Source organism: Manis pentadactyla, chromosome 1 (assembly GCF_030020395.1).
Source record: "Manis pentadactyla isolate mManPen7 chromosome 1, mManPen7.hap1, whole genome shotgun sequence".
Lineage (NCBI taxonomy): Eukaryota > Metazoa > Chordata > Mammalia > Pholidota > Manidae > Manis > Manis pentadactyla.
The window spans coordinates 97,012,017-97,031,301 of record NC_080019.1 but is presented as its reverse complement, the minus strand read 5'-3'; positions in this window follow the sequence as shown (position 1 = coordinate 97,031,301).

The following is a 19,285-nucleotide window of genomic DNA, read 5'->3' as shown; positions in this document are numbered from 1 at the left end:
GATATTACTCATTTAAAAGCTTCTGTTCCCTTTGCAGAAGTACTATGAAGTGTATTTTAAGTTTACAGCCCCCTTCTTGGAGACGTATACTGACTACTGCATGCTCTTGTGATGCAGCAAGCACATTGGGGTCCACAAGATCATCACATCAAGGGATACTGTGGCCAAGGGAAGCTGACTATCCACTGCCTCCCACAGCTATGGACATGAGAAACCTATCAAGAAGGGTTTCCAGTAGTAGTACTTGAAGCCTTTTTGGTAAAGGTTAGCTGGGAGAAGTAGCAGTATGCCTAGAAGATGGATGAGTCTCCATTGATTTGTATTAGCAGTATATCAAGACTCAAAATTCACTGGCATGGACTCTGGGGCTCATCAAAATCACTCTCTAGTCTTGTCCATCTGTCTGCGCTCTCTTGCTCACTGTCCAAACCTAAATTAAGGCAGTAGGATGGTGAGGCAGATAATTGCTCCAAACTTAGCAGTACGTACTCAGTTTTAGGAGTAAAGATAGAGAAAAAGATAAAAGAGAAGAAAAACTAAGTCTTTGAACTGGTGAACTGCTGCTCAGTTAGAATTCTTTACTAAAAGGAATAATCCCTACTCTGGCCAATCTACTAAGGCAAGAAACGAAGAAGGGAGACTGTATGTCATTTTTGCAAGAAGTTAAATTGTTGGAAAAAGGACTGGAGAAAGAGACTCTATAAGATGCATGAATTAAAGAGATAAGAGAAATAGAAAAGTCTGGAAGGACAAATTTTCAGCTAAAAGATAATTGGCAAATGGCTCAAAATTGACAGATTGAGGGAATCTTGGAGGTGGGATCTTGTGAATCATACAATCAACGTTTCCTCATGCAAATCCGTCATTGCCTCTTCTCATAGATATTGGTGCTCTTATCCTGCAGTTCCCTGAGAAATTTCTTGCTTTCCACTTGCTGTAAATCAATACAGTTGTTAGTATTTTGGGTCAACCTTCTGCTCGTTCTTCCACCACGGTTCCATTATAAGCAGGTCCCCCTTATACAGTGTATGTGTACACATTACCATTTATCCTACTGGGGAGAGAAATGATGTGCAGTTTAAAGGCTACCATATTCTGTACTCCACATGGAATGTCTGTGGAACTCTTTGGAGAAAAGGCACCTGAGTAGTTATTATGTGCCTTACTTTTTTTAAAAAAAAGAAGGGGAATGGGAGAGAGTGGCAGTCTCATACCATGCTGGAAAAGCATCCTGATCTGAATAGTAACCCTAGGGAATAAAGATACTGGTTTAATTTGAGATATAGAGCCAATGAAGATAGTTTGCCAAAAGGATAGGCTATGGCTATTTGTAAAACAATATTATTTGCAGGGAACTCAATGAAAAAGTTATAAAAGAATTAGGCAAACAAGAAATAACTTGAAAAGAGGTGCTCTATAATACTCCCATACTTCCAGTAAAGAAGAATGGCAAATTTAATAAAGAGGGTCAATCGCTATATAGATTTGTACAAGATTGTAGCCATTAATCTCTTTCATTTCTACCATGTAACTGTTCTGAATTATCCTGACTTCTGACTTCTGACTTTGCTATCCTTGTCTTCAAAGTTTAGTTCTGTAATTGATCATTGTCTGCAATTCATTGCTTCCTTCCTCCCTCCCTCCCTCCTTCCCTTCCTTTGTTTCTTCCTTCCTTCCCTCAATTCTCCCCTCCTGTTCCTTTAATTGAACAGTCTAAATTCCTGTTTACTTTTGTTTATGAAGGGGTCCAGTATTTACGGTAAAGAACACTTCAAGGTTTTGGGGTCTCTCTTACTATTTTCTTTAGATATGTAAAGACAAAACCATATGCAATTTATGGGACTAGTAGAGCATTATAGGCAGTGGATTCCAGCTTTGGCATAACAAACAAAATGTGTGCCAGAAATAATTCTCCAGATCTTCTGGTTTGTGCCTTAAAGAAGTCTGAAAAGGTTTTTGAAAAGCTGACATTAGCTATAGCCTCTCCTCCAGCTTTGGGATCCCAAATTTTGAAAAATCTAGCCTTATTTATCTGATATTCCCATTCCCATCGCATATTTGATCATTTTGACTGATGGGTCATGTTCTTAGTATGCAAGTGGCCCACTTAAGGCTTCCTGTGCTGTGGTGATGATTTATAAAGCCTCGGCAGCTTATGTTTTTGCCTGGAATTAAGTCTGTACAAGTAAAGTTAACAGCAATTACCACAGCTATAATTCTGGATTCTGGATTTTTTATACACACACACACATATATAAATATACACATACTATATATATGTGTAGTGTATATGTGTATATATGTGTGTAATGTATGTGTGTGTATATATATATGTAATGTATATGTATTGTTACATGACAGACATCTTTGGTGTCTGTCATGTAACACCATTTTTTAAAAAAGATGATTTTCTGTTTAAAATGAGAACTAAAATATAATATGAAAAATTTAATGCTGTTTGGTCAGAAACTTTACAACTGCCTGCTCAGATATCAGTAATTCATTGTAGAGCTCACACGGGCCAGAAAGATAACATTATAAAGGCAATCATTTTGCTAAAAGAGTTGCCAAAGCTGCTATTAAAACATGGTAAGCTTCAAACTTAGAAACTCCATTTTCAATACAATAAGAAACTTTTGTTCATTTTCAAAAGCATACTTTATGAAAGGAAATAGACAAATGGATTACAAAAAGGACTAAAAGAAATGTGACAGGACTGTAGGAATTACCTAACAAAACAATTTCTACAGCATAGTCTCTATTTGATTAATATTGTTGTGTCATCAATAAAAAAATTATTTGGATAAAAGAAGGATTTTAAAGACACTAGATCCTTCTTTGTCTAGTAAGAAACAAAAATATTTAAAATATATTAAAGAAACTTGTGATTTGTTAACAGAATCTTACAGGTAATGGAAGTTCTCAATGATTAACTTTACCAGGAACCTAGTAGGAGATGGATTTCATTGAGTTAATGCTTGTAAAGTCAGGAGGTACTGCCTAGCTTTGGTGTGCATGATGTATGGATAGTCTAAGGTCTTTCCCTCCTCAATAGCTGACATAGTAGTAAAAGCCCTTTTAATAATTTCCACTTCGGGACACCAAAGCATTTGAATCAAACAGAAAAGTTGGTTTTTTTACTATCATCCAGAAATTATGCAAATATTTACATATTCCTATCCTAAATAATGTCAACTTACAATTCAGATTTCAGCACAAATATCACCAATTTGCATCCCTTTTTATAGACTTAGGACAATATCTTTTCTTCATAGCTTTACAGTTATATTCTCATATATGTGTGTTTGCATGTATGTTAATGCTTATGTAGGTATGCATATAGATTATATATAATGAAAATCATATTTAGTTATAATTTATGTTTTTACCTGAAACTCTTTATAAGAGAGAAATAAATTTGTTTAACACAATGGCTAACAAAAATAAATGCTTAATAAATATTTAATAAATGAATGGGTTTACAAATGAATATTTTTCCTCTTTTAAGCGCCAACTTACTTATTTGACAGAAGGGCTATGGCTACAGATATTGACTCATCTTTGAAATGAACAGCTGGTTGTGTCTCTAAGCAGACATTTTAAAGAAAGGTGCACTGAGTTATTAGTTCAAAATTGAGAATAAGAGCTATATTCATAATATTTAAATTTTTAGAGATGTTAGTGTCATATTAGATTTTAAATATACTGATATTTAATAAAGAAGCTCTTTGCTGTGTATATGGCTTTGCTTTATATGTATATATTTCAAGTGGCATATAATCAGATAGGAAGAACACTTAACTCATGTGGGTTGCTTCGTGTCTACTGTGCTAGAAATTCTTCCATAATTTAATACCTTTTTTCTCTGTCAGTCTAACAACTTTGATTTCTATGCTGTTTTTCTGTGCCAGTATTTTGGTACATGTAATTCCCTGGTTTTCCCCTTCAAGCACATGTGCTCTTGCTCACTCAAATGAACATTTGAAATAGAAAAAAAGAAGTCCCAGCAGTGCTGCCTGACTTGTTTCCTCAGACTGAAGCAGGTAGAAACTGACTTTTTAAATGTGCATTTAATAGTAAAAGCAGAGCATTCCTCTGTCAACTTAGAGGTGGAAGAGGTGAAAGAGGTTTTTATCCTTATGATTCTGGGCTATGTTTTCTGATAAGAAATCAACCTCTACTGTGGGAAAAAGGGAGCAACATGAAGCTTTTGTACCCCTGGACACAGAGACTGAGATGGAAATACCACAGAGGTAGAATAGACAAAGAAAGGAAAAGTGACTGGGAGCTGGGTCCTTAAGACAGCCAGAGCTGTAAGGTCATCCTGCGACAAGTTTCAGACTGGCAGCTTGGGGATCTGTGGAGACCAGGATGAGTCGGCCCAGTGGAGACTAGAGGCGGCTGCCCGAAGGGGTCCATCCGAGCTCTGAGTGTAGGCGGTCATCAGGTGTTGAACTTTTGCCAGTACTTCACTATGAACTCACCACAGTCTGTTACAAAGTCAGTATTTGAGGATGCTTTTCCAAGCTCCAGTCACCAATCTGACCACAGATGCACTTAGGGAAAAGAATACAGAGAAGAAAAAATATGAACAAAGAAATTGTTTTTAAAATGTTGAGAACTAATGAAAGAATCTCCATATTAAAAGTACTTACCTATTGTACAGCCCCCAAAAAATGTAAGAAAGAAAGAGGGGGAGGGAGGGGAGGAGGGAGGAAGACAGAGATGGAGAAATAAAGAGATAGAGAGATGAAGGAAGGAGTCAAGCTAAAGCATTGTCAAATGTCAAAACATCTGAAATAAGGAAAACATCCTAAACTATTTCAGAAATATATACAATAAACAAGCAAAATAGAAAAAAAAAACAGATCACATTGAAAGAAATCACAATGTTATTTTTAGTCTCAACATCTGAAAATGATGATGTAGTAATGTCTTAAAAATTCCACTAAATCCATTAGTGGGAACACACACACACACACCTTCCCTCACACCCCATACACACACTGGGAAGATGATATGAGGGAACATGGGATCAGTGCTAACCAAATCTTCATCTATCAAAAAGTAACATCAATATAATTGTTTAAATTGATAGAAAATTTTATGAAAGTATATGATTTTAAAATGAGGATAAATCCAAAAAAGAACAAATAAAAGTAATACAATTGCTTTTGGGAACAGGGCTATGAAGTAGAATAGCAGTCACTTTTCTTACAAATCTGTAGTGTTACTTCTCCTTTAAAATTACATTTGTGAATTACTGGATAAATATAAATATTATATAACATGCAATTATTAAATACTTTTCAAATATTCCAAATTATATTTCACTCAATTGAATTATTACTGCCTGTATGAATCAAATATATGACTTGGTGCTTTTCGTGTATGTATATTAAAATATGATCCCTGCTCTCAATAGCTTATAATTTTGAGAATATTGTAATCATTATTTAACTAGTTACATTAAGAATCTTCCATTTTAACACTAAGACCCTGACTGTTTGTGAAAAGAAAATAGATTTTTATTTGTTATAACATTTGGGATAAAGTAATGTGCTTAAATTCCCTTTGCTTCTTTTTTTAGTTAAGTAATTTATTTCTAATTACTAAAAATTATGTATGCTAGTCATAGTTTAAAAAATAATAATATATACATGCAAGGTGAAAGTATACTATAATTTCATAATTTACAAAATAATCTCACTTCTTTTATAGCACATTCATGGATTTTTCACAATCACTGCTATTTGTCTTTGTTTATTATATGTTTAAAATTCACATTCACATGTAAGTACATATTATTTTTTGGTAAAAATTTAGCACACTAAGCACAATACCTTGATATTGGCTTTGTGTTTTATTTTCTATTCTTTGGTAAATTTTACTTATAAAGTTTATTGAAAGTACTTATAAATCTATAATTTTAAGTATGAAGGACTAGTTCATTGTTAACACTGTAATTCATAGCATAATACCTGTTGATGAGCATTTGCTTCCTTTAAATATTTTGCTATTACCAACATTATTGAATTGAACATTTTTGTTTTAAACAATTATTGCAAATGCTTCCATATGACACTTTTTAAATGTAGAAATGCTCAATTAAATTGTGAGTATTTTATATTTTGATATATATTGCTAAGTTGTTCCAAATGGTTATAGCATATTGCATATCTTCTAGATATTAGATTTCTTTTTTCACCAAATTCTGCCATAATTAAGGGTTGTTAATACTTAGTAATGTTCATAAATCTGATCAGTTAAAAAAGTATATTTTATTATTTTAAATTAGTTGGTTTATTTAGTACAATTTACATCTAATTATATCTTCAACTACTGTGTTTGTTTTAATATAAATTGACCACTTTTTTATCTAGTCAATCATTTATCTGATATGTTGGAGCTTTTCTTTCTAGTGAAATTAGCACTTTGTCCTTTTAAAATATTTTCCTCAATATGTTAACTGTCTTTCATATTTATTTAGAGCATGTTTTGAAGTTTAAAAATATTTTTAAGTTTAATATTTTCCCTGTTTCTATCTTCAGAGTCAGCCAAAGAAAGGCTTTCCACAATTCTAATTATGAAGATATTCTGCCACATTTTTTCTAAAACTTTTTGTTTGTTTTGCAGTAGATTTTTGTTTGTTAGCTGTTTTGTCTGTTAGTGGAGGTCTAAATTTAGATCATTTAATCTTCAATTTGAAATTGAAGAAAGAGAAATATGGTACAAGGAATGGACCTAATTTCCCTTTTTTTCCATATAGAAATATTATGTTTGACTGATTTAAAACCTAATTTAAACTGTTCAGTAATATAAAGAACATTATTGTCTTACATCCTCAAAAGTCCAGTGCTGGGTCTGACTTCAATCTGACCTTCATCTCACAGTTTCAGTGAACTTCATTCTCAGGGTTCAAACAATGCCATCAGTACCTGGTCTTTTTAAAATATTCATTTCTTAGTTTTTCCTTGGTTTCATTTTCAGACTCATGCCAATTTGGCTAATGAATCTTAAGTTCATAGCTCCCAGTTTCAAATCCAGTCATGGGATTGCTTAAAAAGGTAAAGTCAATCAGAGTTCACCAGACACACACTGCCTCAAAGAACTTAAAGTTGATGACTAAAATTAGCTTTATGGTTTGGATTTCTATTCCCCTCCCTTTACATTATTTTCTGGAATGGCCTCTGCCTTACCCATAGAGTGTTTTGTGATGTTTAATAAGCCTCATGTTCTCCTTTTAGACACTTGCATTCCCCTTGATTGTACAATACATTGGGGATATATCTAAGCATTAGAGGGACTTAAGATAGAAATTGGTCACATTCTATTTATTTATTAAACTAAACTCTCATAACTAGTATATCATCCTTAGTGTTGATGTACAGCTTCTAAAAGCACTTGAGCAGTTCTTGAACAATATACCTGTAACTCTGAGGGGGAAAATCCCAGGGCAAAATACATTTGAAACCAAAATCAATCAAAGGAAGAAATAAAGCATAAGAAACCCGTTTATTTCCTACAAGCAGTGATCCCATTTCTCTCTTGACCAGGCTGCAGCAGAAAAGATCTCCAACCATCCTCTCCCATCCAGATAAATTCTGCTCACCCCTGTAATTACCTATTGATATACAGATGGACTAATTCTCTCCACCCTTTGGGAACACCTGCTGATAGGTAGATGTACTAAAATCAGGTGAGAGATTCTGGAAATATTGCAATTTACCCACAATACCAATGTTGGGACACATTGGTTGGAGATGCTCTTTCTTTCTCTTAATATAGTGCCACACAACTTGTTATGGAATGTGGTTTTCATAGTACTGAGAAGGGGACCAATTTGGCAGAGTTGTAAATGATGTAATTGGTAAGGGATTTGGACTACTTAAAACTTAATGTTTTAGAACATATGTGTTTTTCCTGTGAATTACATGTGAAATATTCATAACAGAGCTGATTCTTTTGGATTCTGGAACTAGAAGTCTGCCTAGAGGGTGGAGCCAAGATGTTGGCATGAGTAAAGCAGCAGAAATCTCCTCCCAAAACCACATATATTTATGAAAATATAACAAAGACAACTCTTCCTAGAATAGAATAGACCAGAGGACACAGGACAACATCCAGACCATATCCACACCTGCGAGAAACCAGCGCCTCACAAAGGGGGTAAGATACAAGCCCCAGCCCTGCGGTACCTGAGCGCCCCTCCCCCCAGCTCCCAGTGGGAGGAGGGGAGATGGAGCAGGGAGGGAAAGGGAGCCCAGGACTGCTGAACACCCAGCCCCAGCCATCCGGACCAGAGCACAGACACAGTGAATGTGCGGGGCCCTGGACACTGGGAAACAGGGCAGCACGACCGGTGAGTGGGTCCCTGAGGCCTCACAAGAAGCTGAAGAAAAGCGAGCAGCTTTTTTTTTTTTTTCCCAATTATTTATTTAATTTTTTTTTGTGAGTGCTTTTTGGAAGTCTTAAAGGGACAGGGACCCCAAAACCAGACGGAAGCGTCCCGGGACACTTAGTCCAGAGGCAGGGAATCTGGGGATCTCTGGGCACTCTAACCCCCTGGGCAGCAGGGAGCACGGAGGCCCCTCACGGAGATAAATAGCCTCCTGGCCACTAACACTCCAACGAGGCTCCACCATTTTGGAGCAGCAGCCCGAGCCAGGCCACGCCCACAGCAACAACGGAGATAAACTCCATAGCAGCCGGGCAGAAAGCAGAAGCCCTGTCTGCATGCAGTTGACCAGCATGAGCCACTAGAGGTCACTGTTCTCCCAGTAGAGGAAGGCCACAAGAAGGGAAGTTCTTCCACCCATCTCACTCGTCCCAGATCTGCAAACTATTTCTATCACCATGAAAAGACAACATTACAGGCAAACCAAGATCACAGAGACACCACCATAGAAGGAGACAGACCTAACCAGTCTTTCTGAAAAAGAATTCAAAATAAAAATCATAAACTTGTTGACAGAGAAGCAGAGGAATATGCAAGAGCAATGGGATGAAGTCCGGAGGAAGATCACAGATGCCAGGAAGGAGATTACAGAAGTGAAACAGACTCTGGAAGGATTTATAAGCAGAATGGATAAGATGCAAGAGGCCATTGATGGAAAAGAAACCAGAGAACAGGAACACATAGAAGCTGACACAGAGAGAGATAAAAGGATATCCAGGAATGAAACAATATTAAGAGAACTGTGTGACCAATCCAAAAGGAATAATATCCGTATTTAGGGATAGCAGAAGAAGAAGAGAGAGGAAAAGGGATAGAAAGTGTCTTTGAAGAAATAATTGCTGAAAACTTCCCCAAACTGGGGGAGGAAATAATCAAACAGATGACGGAAATACACAGAACTCCCAACAGAAAGGACCCAAGGAGGACAACACCAATACACATAATAATTAAAATGGCAAAGATCAAGGACAAGGAAAGAGTTTTAAAGGCAGCTAGAGAGAAAAAGCTCACCTATAAAGGAAAACCCATCAGGCTATCATCAGACTTCTCGACAGAAACCTTACAGGCCAGAAGAGAATGGCATGATATATTTAATGCAATGAAACAGAAGGGCCTTGAACCAAGGATACTGTATCCAGCACTATTATCATTTAAATATGATGGAGGGATTAAACAATTCCCAGACAAGCAAAAGTTGAGGGAATTTGCCTCCCACAAACCACCTCTAAGGAGTATTTTAAAGGGACTGTTCTAGACGGGAGCACTCCTTGCATTTTTATCCATTCTATTACTCTGTGTCTTTCGATTGGTGCATTCAGTCCATTTACATTTAGGGTGACTATTTAAAGATATGTACATATTGCCATTGCAGGCTTTAGATTCGTGGTAAACAAAGGTTCAAGGTTAGCCTCTTTAGTATCTTGCTGAGCTGGGGGAGGAAATAATCAAACAGACCATGGAAATACACAGAAATCATCGAAGAAACTCACCTCAAACCCAAAGACATGCGCAGACTAAAAGTCAAGGTATGGGAAAACATATTTCAGGCAAACAACAGCGAGAAGAAAACAGGGGTTGTGGTACTAATATCAGACAAAATAGATTTCAAAACAAAGAAAGTAAAAAGAAATAAAGAAGGACATTACATAATGATAAAGGGCTCAGTCCAACAAGAGGATATAACCATTCTAAATATATATGCACCAAGCACAGGAACACCAGCATATGTGAAATAAATACTAACAGAACTAAAGGGGGAAATAGACTGCAATGCATTCATTTTAGGAGACTTCAACACACCACTCACCCCCAAAGGATAGATCCACCAGGCAGAAAATAAGTAAGGACACGGAGGCAATGAACAACACAGTAGAACAGATGGACCTAATAGACATCTATAGAACTCTACACCCAAAAGCAACAGGATATACATTCTTCTCAAGTGCACATGGAACAGTCTCCAGAATAGACCGCATACTAGCCCACAAAAAGAGCCTCAGCAAAATCCAAAATATTGAAATTTTACCAACCAACTTTTCAGACCACAAAGGTATAAAACTAGAAATAAACACTACAAAGAAAACAAAAAGGCTCACAAATACATGGAGGCTTAACAACATTCCCCTAAATAATCAATGGATCAACAAACAAATTAAAATAGAGATCATGGAATATATGGAAACAAATGACAACAACACAAAGTCCCAACTTCTGTGGGACGCAGCGAAAGCAGTCTTAAGAGGAAAGTATATAGCGATCCAGGCACACTTGAAAAAGGAAGAACAAACCCAAATGAATAGTCTAATGTCACAATTATCGAAACTGGAAAAAGAAGAACAAATGAGGTCTAATGTCAGCAGATAGAAGGACAAAGAGTAAAGAACAGAGAAGAAATAAACAAAATTGAGAAGAATAAAACAATAGAAAAAAATCAATGAAACCAAGAGCTGGTTCTTCGAGAAAATAAACAAAATAGATAAGCCTCTAGCCAAACTTTTTAACAGAATAAGAGAATCATCACAAATCAACAGAATCAGAAATGAGAAAGGAAAAATCACGACAGACTCCACAGAAATACAAAGAATTATTAAAGACTACTATGAAAACCTATATGCCAACAAGCTGGAAAACCTAGAAGAAATGGACACCTTCCTAGAAAAATACAACCTTCCAAGACTGACCAAAGAAGAAACACAAAAGTTAAACAAACCAATTATGAGCAAAGAAATTGAAACGGTAATCAAAAAACTACCAAAGAACAAAACCCCCAGGCCGGACGGATTTACCTCGGAATTTTATCAGACACACAGAGAAGACATAATACCCATAATCCTTAAAGTTTTGAAAAAATAGAAGAGGAGGGAATACTCCCAAACTCATTCTATGAAGCCAACTTCACCCTAATACCAAAACCAGGCAAAGACTGCACCAAAAGAGAAAATTACAGACCAATATCCCTGATGAATGTAGATGCAAAAATACTCAATAAAATATTAGCAAACCGAATTCAAAAATATATCAAAAGGATCATACACCATGACCAAGTGGTATTCATCCCAGGGAGGCAAGGATGGTAAAACATTCGAAAATCCATCAACATCAACCACCACATCAACAAAAAAAAAGACAAAAACCACATGATCATCTCCATGGATGCTGAAAAAGCATTTGACAAAGTTCAACATCCATTCATGATAAAAACTCTCAGCAAAATGGGAATAGAGGGCAAGTACCTCAACATAATAAAAGCCATATATGATAAACCCACTGCCAACATTATACTGAACAGCGAGAAGCTGAAAGCTTTTCCTCTGAGATCAGGAACAAGACAGGGATGCCCACTTCCTCCACTGTTATTTAACATAGTACTGGAGGTCCTAGACATGGCAATCAGAAAAAACAAAGAAATACAAGGAATTCAGATTGGTAAAGATGAAGTTAAACTGTCACTATTTGCAGATGACATGACATTGTACATAAAAAACCCCAAAGACTCCACTCCAAAACTACTGGAACTGATATCGGAATACAGCAAAGTTGCAGGATACAAAGTCAACACACAGAAATATGTGGCTTTCCTATACACTAACAATGAACCAATAGAAAGAGAAATCAGGAAACAACTCCATTCACAATTGCATCAGAAAGAATAAAATACCTAGGAATAAACCTAACTAAAGAAGTGAAAGACCTATACCCTGAAAACTAAAATTCACTCTTAAGAGAAATTAAAGGGGACACTAACAAATGGAAACTCATCCCATGCTCATGGCTAGAAAGAATTAATATCATCAAAATGGCCATCCTACCCAAAGCAATATACAGATTTGATGCAACCCCTATCAAATTACCAGCAACATTCTTCAACGAACTGGAACAAATAGTTCAAAAATTCATATGGAAACACCGAAGACCCCGAAAAGCCAAAGCAATCCTGAGCAAGAAGAATAAAGTAGGGGGGATCTCACTCCCCAACTTCAAGCTCTACTACAAAGCCATAGTAATCAAGATAATTTGGTACTGGCAAAAGAACAGAGCCACAGACCAGTGTAACAGATTAGAGACTCATTAACCCCAACATATACGGTTAATTAATATTTAATAAAGGAGTCATGGACATACAATGGCAAAATGACAGTATCTTCAACAGATGGTGCTGGCAAAACTGGACAGCTACATGTAGGAGAATGAAACTGGACCATTGTCTAACCCCATACACAAAAGTATATTCAAAATGGATCAAAGACCTGAATGTAAGTCATGAAACCATAAAACTATTAGAAAAAAACATAGGCAACAACATCTTAGACATAAACATGAGTGACCTCTTCTTGAACATATCTCTCCAGGCAAGGAAAACAACAGCAAAAATGAACAAGTGGGACTATATTAAGCTGAAAAGCTTCTGTACAGCAAAAGACACCATCTGTAGAACAAAAAGGTACCCTACAGTATGGGAGAATATATTTGTAAATGACAGATCCGATAAAGGCTTGACGTCCAAAATATATAAAGAGCTCACCCACCTCAACAAACAAAAAACAAATAATCCAATTACAAAATGGGCAGGGGAACTGAACAGACAATTCTCCAAAAAAGAAATACAGATGGCCAACAGACACATGAAAAGATGCTCCACATCGCTAATTATCAGAGAAATGCAAATTAAACCACAATGAGGTATCACCTCACACCAGTAAGGATGGCTACCATCTGAAAGACAAACAACAACAAATGTTGGCGAGGTTGTGGAGAAAGGGGAACCCTCCTACACTGCTGGTGGGAATGTAAATTAGTTCAACCATTGTGGAAAGCAGTATGGAGGTTCCTCAAAATGCTCAAAATAGAAATACCATTTGACCCAGGAATTCCACTCCTAGGAATTTACCCTAAGAATGCAGCACTCAAGTTTGAAAAAGACAGATTCAACCCTATGTTTATCGCAGCACTATTTACAACGGCCAAGAATTGGAAGCAACCTAAGTGTCCATCAGTAGATGAATGGATAAAGAAGATGTGGTACATATACACAATGGAATATTATTCAGCCATAAGAAGAAAACAAATCCTACCATTTGCAACAACATGGATGGAGCTAGAGGGTATTATGCTCAGTGAAATAAGCCAGGCGGAGAAAGAGAAATACCAAATGATTTCACTCATCTGTGGAGTATAAGAACAAAGGAAAAACTGAAGGAACAAAACAGCAGCAGAATCACAGAACCCAAGAATGGACTAACAGGTACCAAAGTGAAAGGGACTGGGGAGGATGGGTGTGTAGGGAGGGGAAGAAGAAAGGGGGTATTATGATTAGCATGCATAATGGGGGTGTGTGAGAAAGGGGAGGGCTGTACAACACAGAGAAGACAAGTAGGGATTCTACAGCATTTAGCTATGCTGATAGACAGTGACTGTAAACGGGTTTGTGGGGGGGACCTGGTATAGGGGAGAGCCTAGTAAACATAATATTCTTCATGCAATTGTAGATTAATGGTAACAAAAAAAAAAAAGAAAGAAAGAATAGGGGGATTACTCCCTGAGAGGATAAAACTAACTGTAAATCAATGATTAATGCATGCTTTAAATATCCTTAATTTTGATCATTTAAATGGTGTCAGATGATCAGCTATGGAAATACATTTTTCTGATAATTTTCCTTTCTCTTAAAACAAACAAACAAACAAACAAAAAAAAGCAGTTCCTGTGTGGTGATCTCCAATAAGTTCTTCACAATGGTATAAAGGGCATATCAAAGTGTGGGCAAAGGGTTTGTTTGTGTTTATACAGAGGATCAAAGCCTAATTTGACTACACAGAAAATGAATTAAGATACAATATGAAGAAGAACTTCCAACATCAACATTCTCTGGAAGAGTCATTCCAGAAGATGATCATCAAAAAACTTCAACAAAGATCCTGGAGCTGTTGCAGTTGTAGCTGCAGTCATCCCACCGGTTCCTGGACTTGCCATTGGAATGAAGAAGGAGATATCTAAGCTGGCCTGTGCATACAGTAAAACAACAAATTTGACTGGATCTATACTGTCAGAACTCAACCAAGAATTAGGAGAAGTGCAAGTTGCAGCACTCCAAAATCTTGCGACTATAGACTATCTACTGTTAAAAGAACATATGGGATGTGAACAGTTCCCAGGAATGTGTTGTTTTAATTTGTCTGATTTTTCTCCAACTATTCAAATTCAGTTAGACAATATCCATCATATCATTGATAAGTTTTCAGAAATGCCTAGGGTGCCTAACTGGTTTTTTTGGTTTCACTGGAGATGGCTGGTAATTGTAGGTCTGCTTTGGTTATGTAGCTGTATTCCTTTTACGTTAATGTGTGTATGCAATTTAATTAGTAGTTTAAAACCTATACATGCTTATGTTACTCTACAAGAAGATATGTCAAAGAAATGATCAATCTTCCCATGTTTTCTTCCGTCTGCTACTTCTATAGCTTCTCTTCTTCCTTCCCAATTACTACCCCTAAGTAGAATTCGTGCCTCATATCGAAATTACCGAGTATCATAATTCTTCCAAGTGGTAAAGATACCTCAAGACAAATGCCTGGCATAGAAGCCACAGGGCATAAATCTGCAAAAAAGTAAAAAGCTAACCTTTTCAAAGAATATTGCTTCTCTCTTACTTACCAACTTTACATTTCCCTGTATGGCCCTGGAAGATGACTGGTTAGCCAGAGACGGGTAAGATTCCTCAAGGGAGGAACAACCTAAGACAGGCACAGTCGCAGGGGGGCCATCAGGTGAGAAACTGGGGATCAACAGAGGTGAGGCTTAGAACCTCACCCCCCCTGTTTTGAGAGAAATCTTCTGCATCCGTGGATGTTTTTTTGCCCTTGTCTAGCTTGGATTAATATTTAGTCTACAGGGACACACCTGATCATCTACATTTGCCCTCTTATAGCACTAAACTATGTTTTCTACCTTTATCTTTCAACTACCTACAACTCCAGTATTTTATTAAAAATAACAATAATAATAATAATAATGGAGAAATGTGGGATTTACATATAAATCAAGTATAAAAATCAAATGAATATTCATATTTGACCTGATTGTTTATAGTTCATAATGCGTGATCAAAACCAAAAGTTTCTGGGATGACTGCCCTTGCACTGTTCACCATGTAAGAACTTATTCACTATGTAAGAATTTGTTCACCATGTAAGGACTTGCTCATTATGTTTCAGAAGATTGGAGACTTTTGAGAATTAGGCTTGGGGTTGATTAATGATTGTGCATTGAGTCCCCTATACAGAATTTTATTGCTGTTAACAACCATGTGATCAATAAATATGAGAGATGCCCTCTCAAAAAAATAAAAAAAATAAAAAGAAGTCTGGCTAGAAGTCAAGGAGCTCTCCGAAAAAAAGAAGCTGAATGCCAGAGGAAACAATTTTAAGTGAACAGGTGGAAAAATTATGTCTTTTTATGTTGTAAAACAAAACAGTGGGTGAGAAATGGCCAATGATGGGGTATCTTTAAAGAACAGATATCAATAGACATGGGAGAAAAGGTTTAAACACTAACCAAGTCCATGAAGCACAGAAATCAGCTTATGATAGTATTAGTCAACAAATAAAAACATTTTCTACTCCCTTACTTTTACCCTGCATCCTTGCTCCAAACTTAAAGCAGACAAAAGTGACATATTGAATGAGAGAATGGGAGTAAGAACTCCTAAATTTACTGGTTACCCTTTCAAAAAATGTTACTGGATCAGAATTACAAGTATGTGGTATCAAACAAACAAGCAAACAAAAACTTCCATAAATACAACTATGTGGTTTTCAATATTTTTCAATGCTCTGAACAAAATCGTCTTTGGATAAGTCTTTGTCAAAGACTGAGGAAGCAAATTTCCTGTTCTGAGGCAGCTGTCTTCCGAGTGTGTGGCTCAGAGGCTCTGCAGTTGTCTACATACCAGTGTTGAGTCTTCTCCTTTTAGGATCTGAGCTTTTGCTGTAGATTACTGCAAATCCCATTAACCCTCCATGCTTCTCTGCTTAGATCACACTCCCATTTTATAAGCACTTTTAAAGTTCATTCCAATATATTAGAGTTGCTATGCTACAGTGCCCCCTTATAAAGATTTTTGTGTTTTACAAAGTCAGTTTTCTTGACTTTTTTTACCTTTTGCTTAACACTACACTATGTACCATCATCCGTATAAAAATTTTTCTGAGGTGATTCTTTTCATTAGGAAAGTTGTATGTCTTTTGTATGTCATTGAGCTGGGATGAATTGGCCTTATTTTATTAAATTGCTACATCAAGATCTCACCTATAACTATTCATATGATAAAACTAAGTGCGGCTCTGTTGAGCACCAGCTCTGATACACTAAAGGTTGAACAGAGATAATGTGTCATATTTCTACCTTAATGCTTAGTATTCAGGTCTGTATATATTTTAAGGTACAGTGTGAGTCACTTGAGGGAGGCCAGTAACTGTAAGTTGAATATATTGGTATTGATGCTGATTATAATCAAGGTTCATTAATATGTAAACTGGATAAATAGGTTGGAATTGGGAGTCAAGGACTAGCTAAAAACATCAATATTAAATGTGTTGAAGTAAAGCCCTAATCAGCAGTGATTAATATACATCTCAGTCATTTTTGCCTCAATTTCTAATGGTTCCCCATTATGTTTTCCAGAATTTATTTAACTCATTTTCCACTTTCTGTAAGTTTGACCCTTTGCTCTGTGAAGATGACAACCCTCTTACTACATGGAGGGGATCCACGAATTCATATCAGTTCTTCCAATTTTTTCCTTTCTGCCTCAAAATTTCTTTTCATTTCTTTTCTCACAGGAAGGATTTTCCCTTACTTTTTCAAAAATTTTTCATTTTCTTTCTTCTGATTTTTTAATAATTTCCTTTTTCTTTTGCATGTTTTTCTATTCATCCACCAAATCCTTTTCAACTTACAAGTTTTCTTCAAGTTTTGCTATCATAAGTGAGTCACTGATGTTTGTTAATTGAACTTACTATCTATTTACTTCTAAACCCTTGCTTCTTGACTTCTGTCTCCACCATTTTATTAAATGGCTCTTTTAATGGTAACTAATAATTCCTTTCCTCAGTCCACATCCCCTTTGACAACCAGAAGCTATTAATACTATTGGTCATTTTCTTACAGTTCAGTTCAGTTCAGCAGCTAGCAATTTTCTACTAATTATGTCCCTGGAACTGTTTTAGCCAATTTTATTATTTCTTTACATGCACTCTCTGATTACTTTGGTGACATAAGGTTTCAGGGCAGTTTTCAAATGAAACCTCAACTAGCCATGTTTAATTTCTCGGAAGGCTGCATCTTGTGCCTCCAAGGCTGACATCTGTAAGAATGTCCCCTATCATACTGGCACTTCTGGTGGGCATCTCTAATTCACACACCAGTTTTTCAATGAGGAGAGATTACAGAGAGGGAAGATTTCTGTTACACTTGTGCTAGAATTCTCTAAGAATATATAAAACATTTTGATGCTGTATTCCAATATACTGATTTATATATTTTTAATTGGACTGTTCTACCCTAGTTCCCAAATCTTTGAAGTTTCACTTTTCTAAAAATGCCTCAAACAAATCCTTAAACCGATTCAATTGCCTGCTTCTTGAAGAGATAACACATTAAAAAAATCCATTTATCATGAAATTTACATAAAATCATATAACCATAAACCTAACAAGATTTTTAAAGGTTATTTACAGTAGTTTCTATATAGGTGGATCTGATAATGTTGGACATCATTATCTAAAAGTTTAGCCAATATTTAAAAAGCCAGGCCTTTTCTTCTCTCTTATGGTGCAAAGATCTATAGATAACATGCCAAGGGTAATACTTTACAACTACTATTTATTGATTGTATAACTTTAATAAGCTCTGTATCCATTTTAACTATCTGATAATTTTCAACACAATTATGAACCACCAAGGACATCGGCTACCAAGAGATTGTCTGTGTGCAGTCTTCCTGTACCAAGCTCCTTTTCTTTTGCAGATTTAAATAAATGGATGACTCAGACCTGCAGCAGCACCACAGTGTTTATCTAAACTTGTGCTGACTGTGCAGGTGTCATTTGGAATTTTTGAAATGGTTGTGTTAAAACAAGAAACCTACATAATCAATTTGCAAATCATCCTTCATTATTCCAAGTTTAAATTAAGAAAATAATGCCTGAAGGAAATCCAGACTAAAAAATTGCTTCCTGGTCACACTATTTCCACAGGGAATTTATATTGTATCAATTTATTGGGGGCATCATTGCCTTAATTTAAATCTGAAGAAAAGAAGGTTGAGTTCTTAAAATTACACTATATATTTGCAGAACTGAGCATTTACTTTTTTTTTTTTTATGGAACATAAGTAAAACTTCTCAAACATTGATTTAATTATATTTTTTGGTCGTATATTTTTGTCTTTTTCTTAAACTTAAGGATAAAAATTCAACAAAGCTAACAATAAAAACATTCCTTTGACCCATTTTAACATCATTTTTACCCATTTTTGAAGCCTCTTTAATTAGTCTTTTTTTAGGTCTATGCTATCTCTTGTGGCATGAGATGACAAATGTCAATGAAATTGGTTAACTTAAAAGTCTCTGAGAACCTAGAATTCTGCATTTCCTATAAACAGCATATGCTACTGGGAACCTGAATCATCTGATACTGACTGAAAATAAGACCTAAAGTGATACCTAGAAAGGATAGTGCCAGAAAATAAGTAGAATTCCAAACTATATATATATATATATATGGAATGGATGGCAAAACATGACAAAACACTTAAAAGGAAGGCTAATG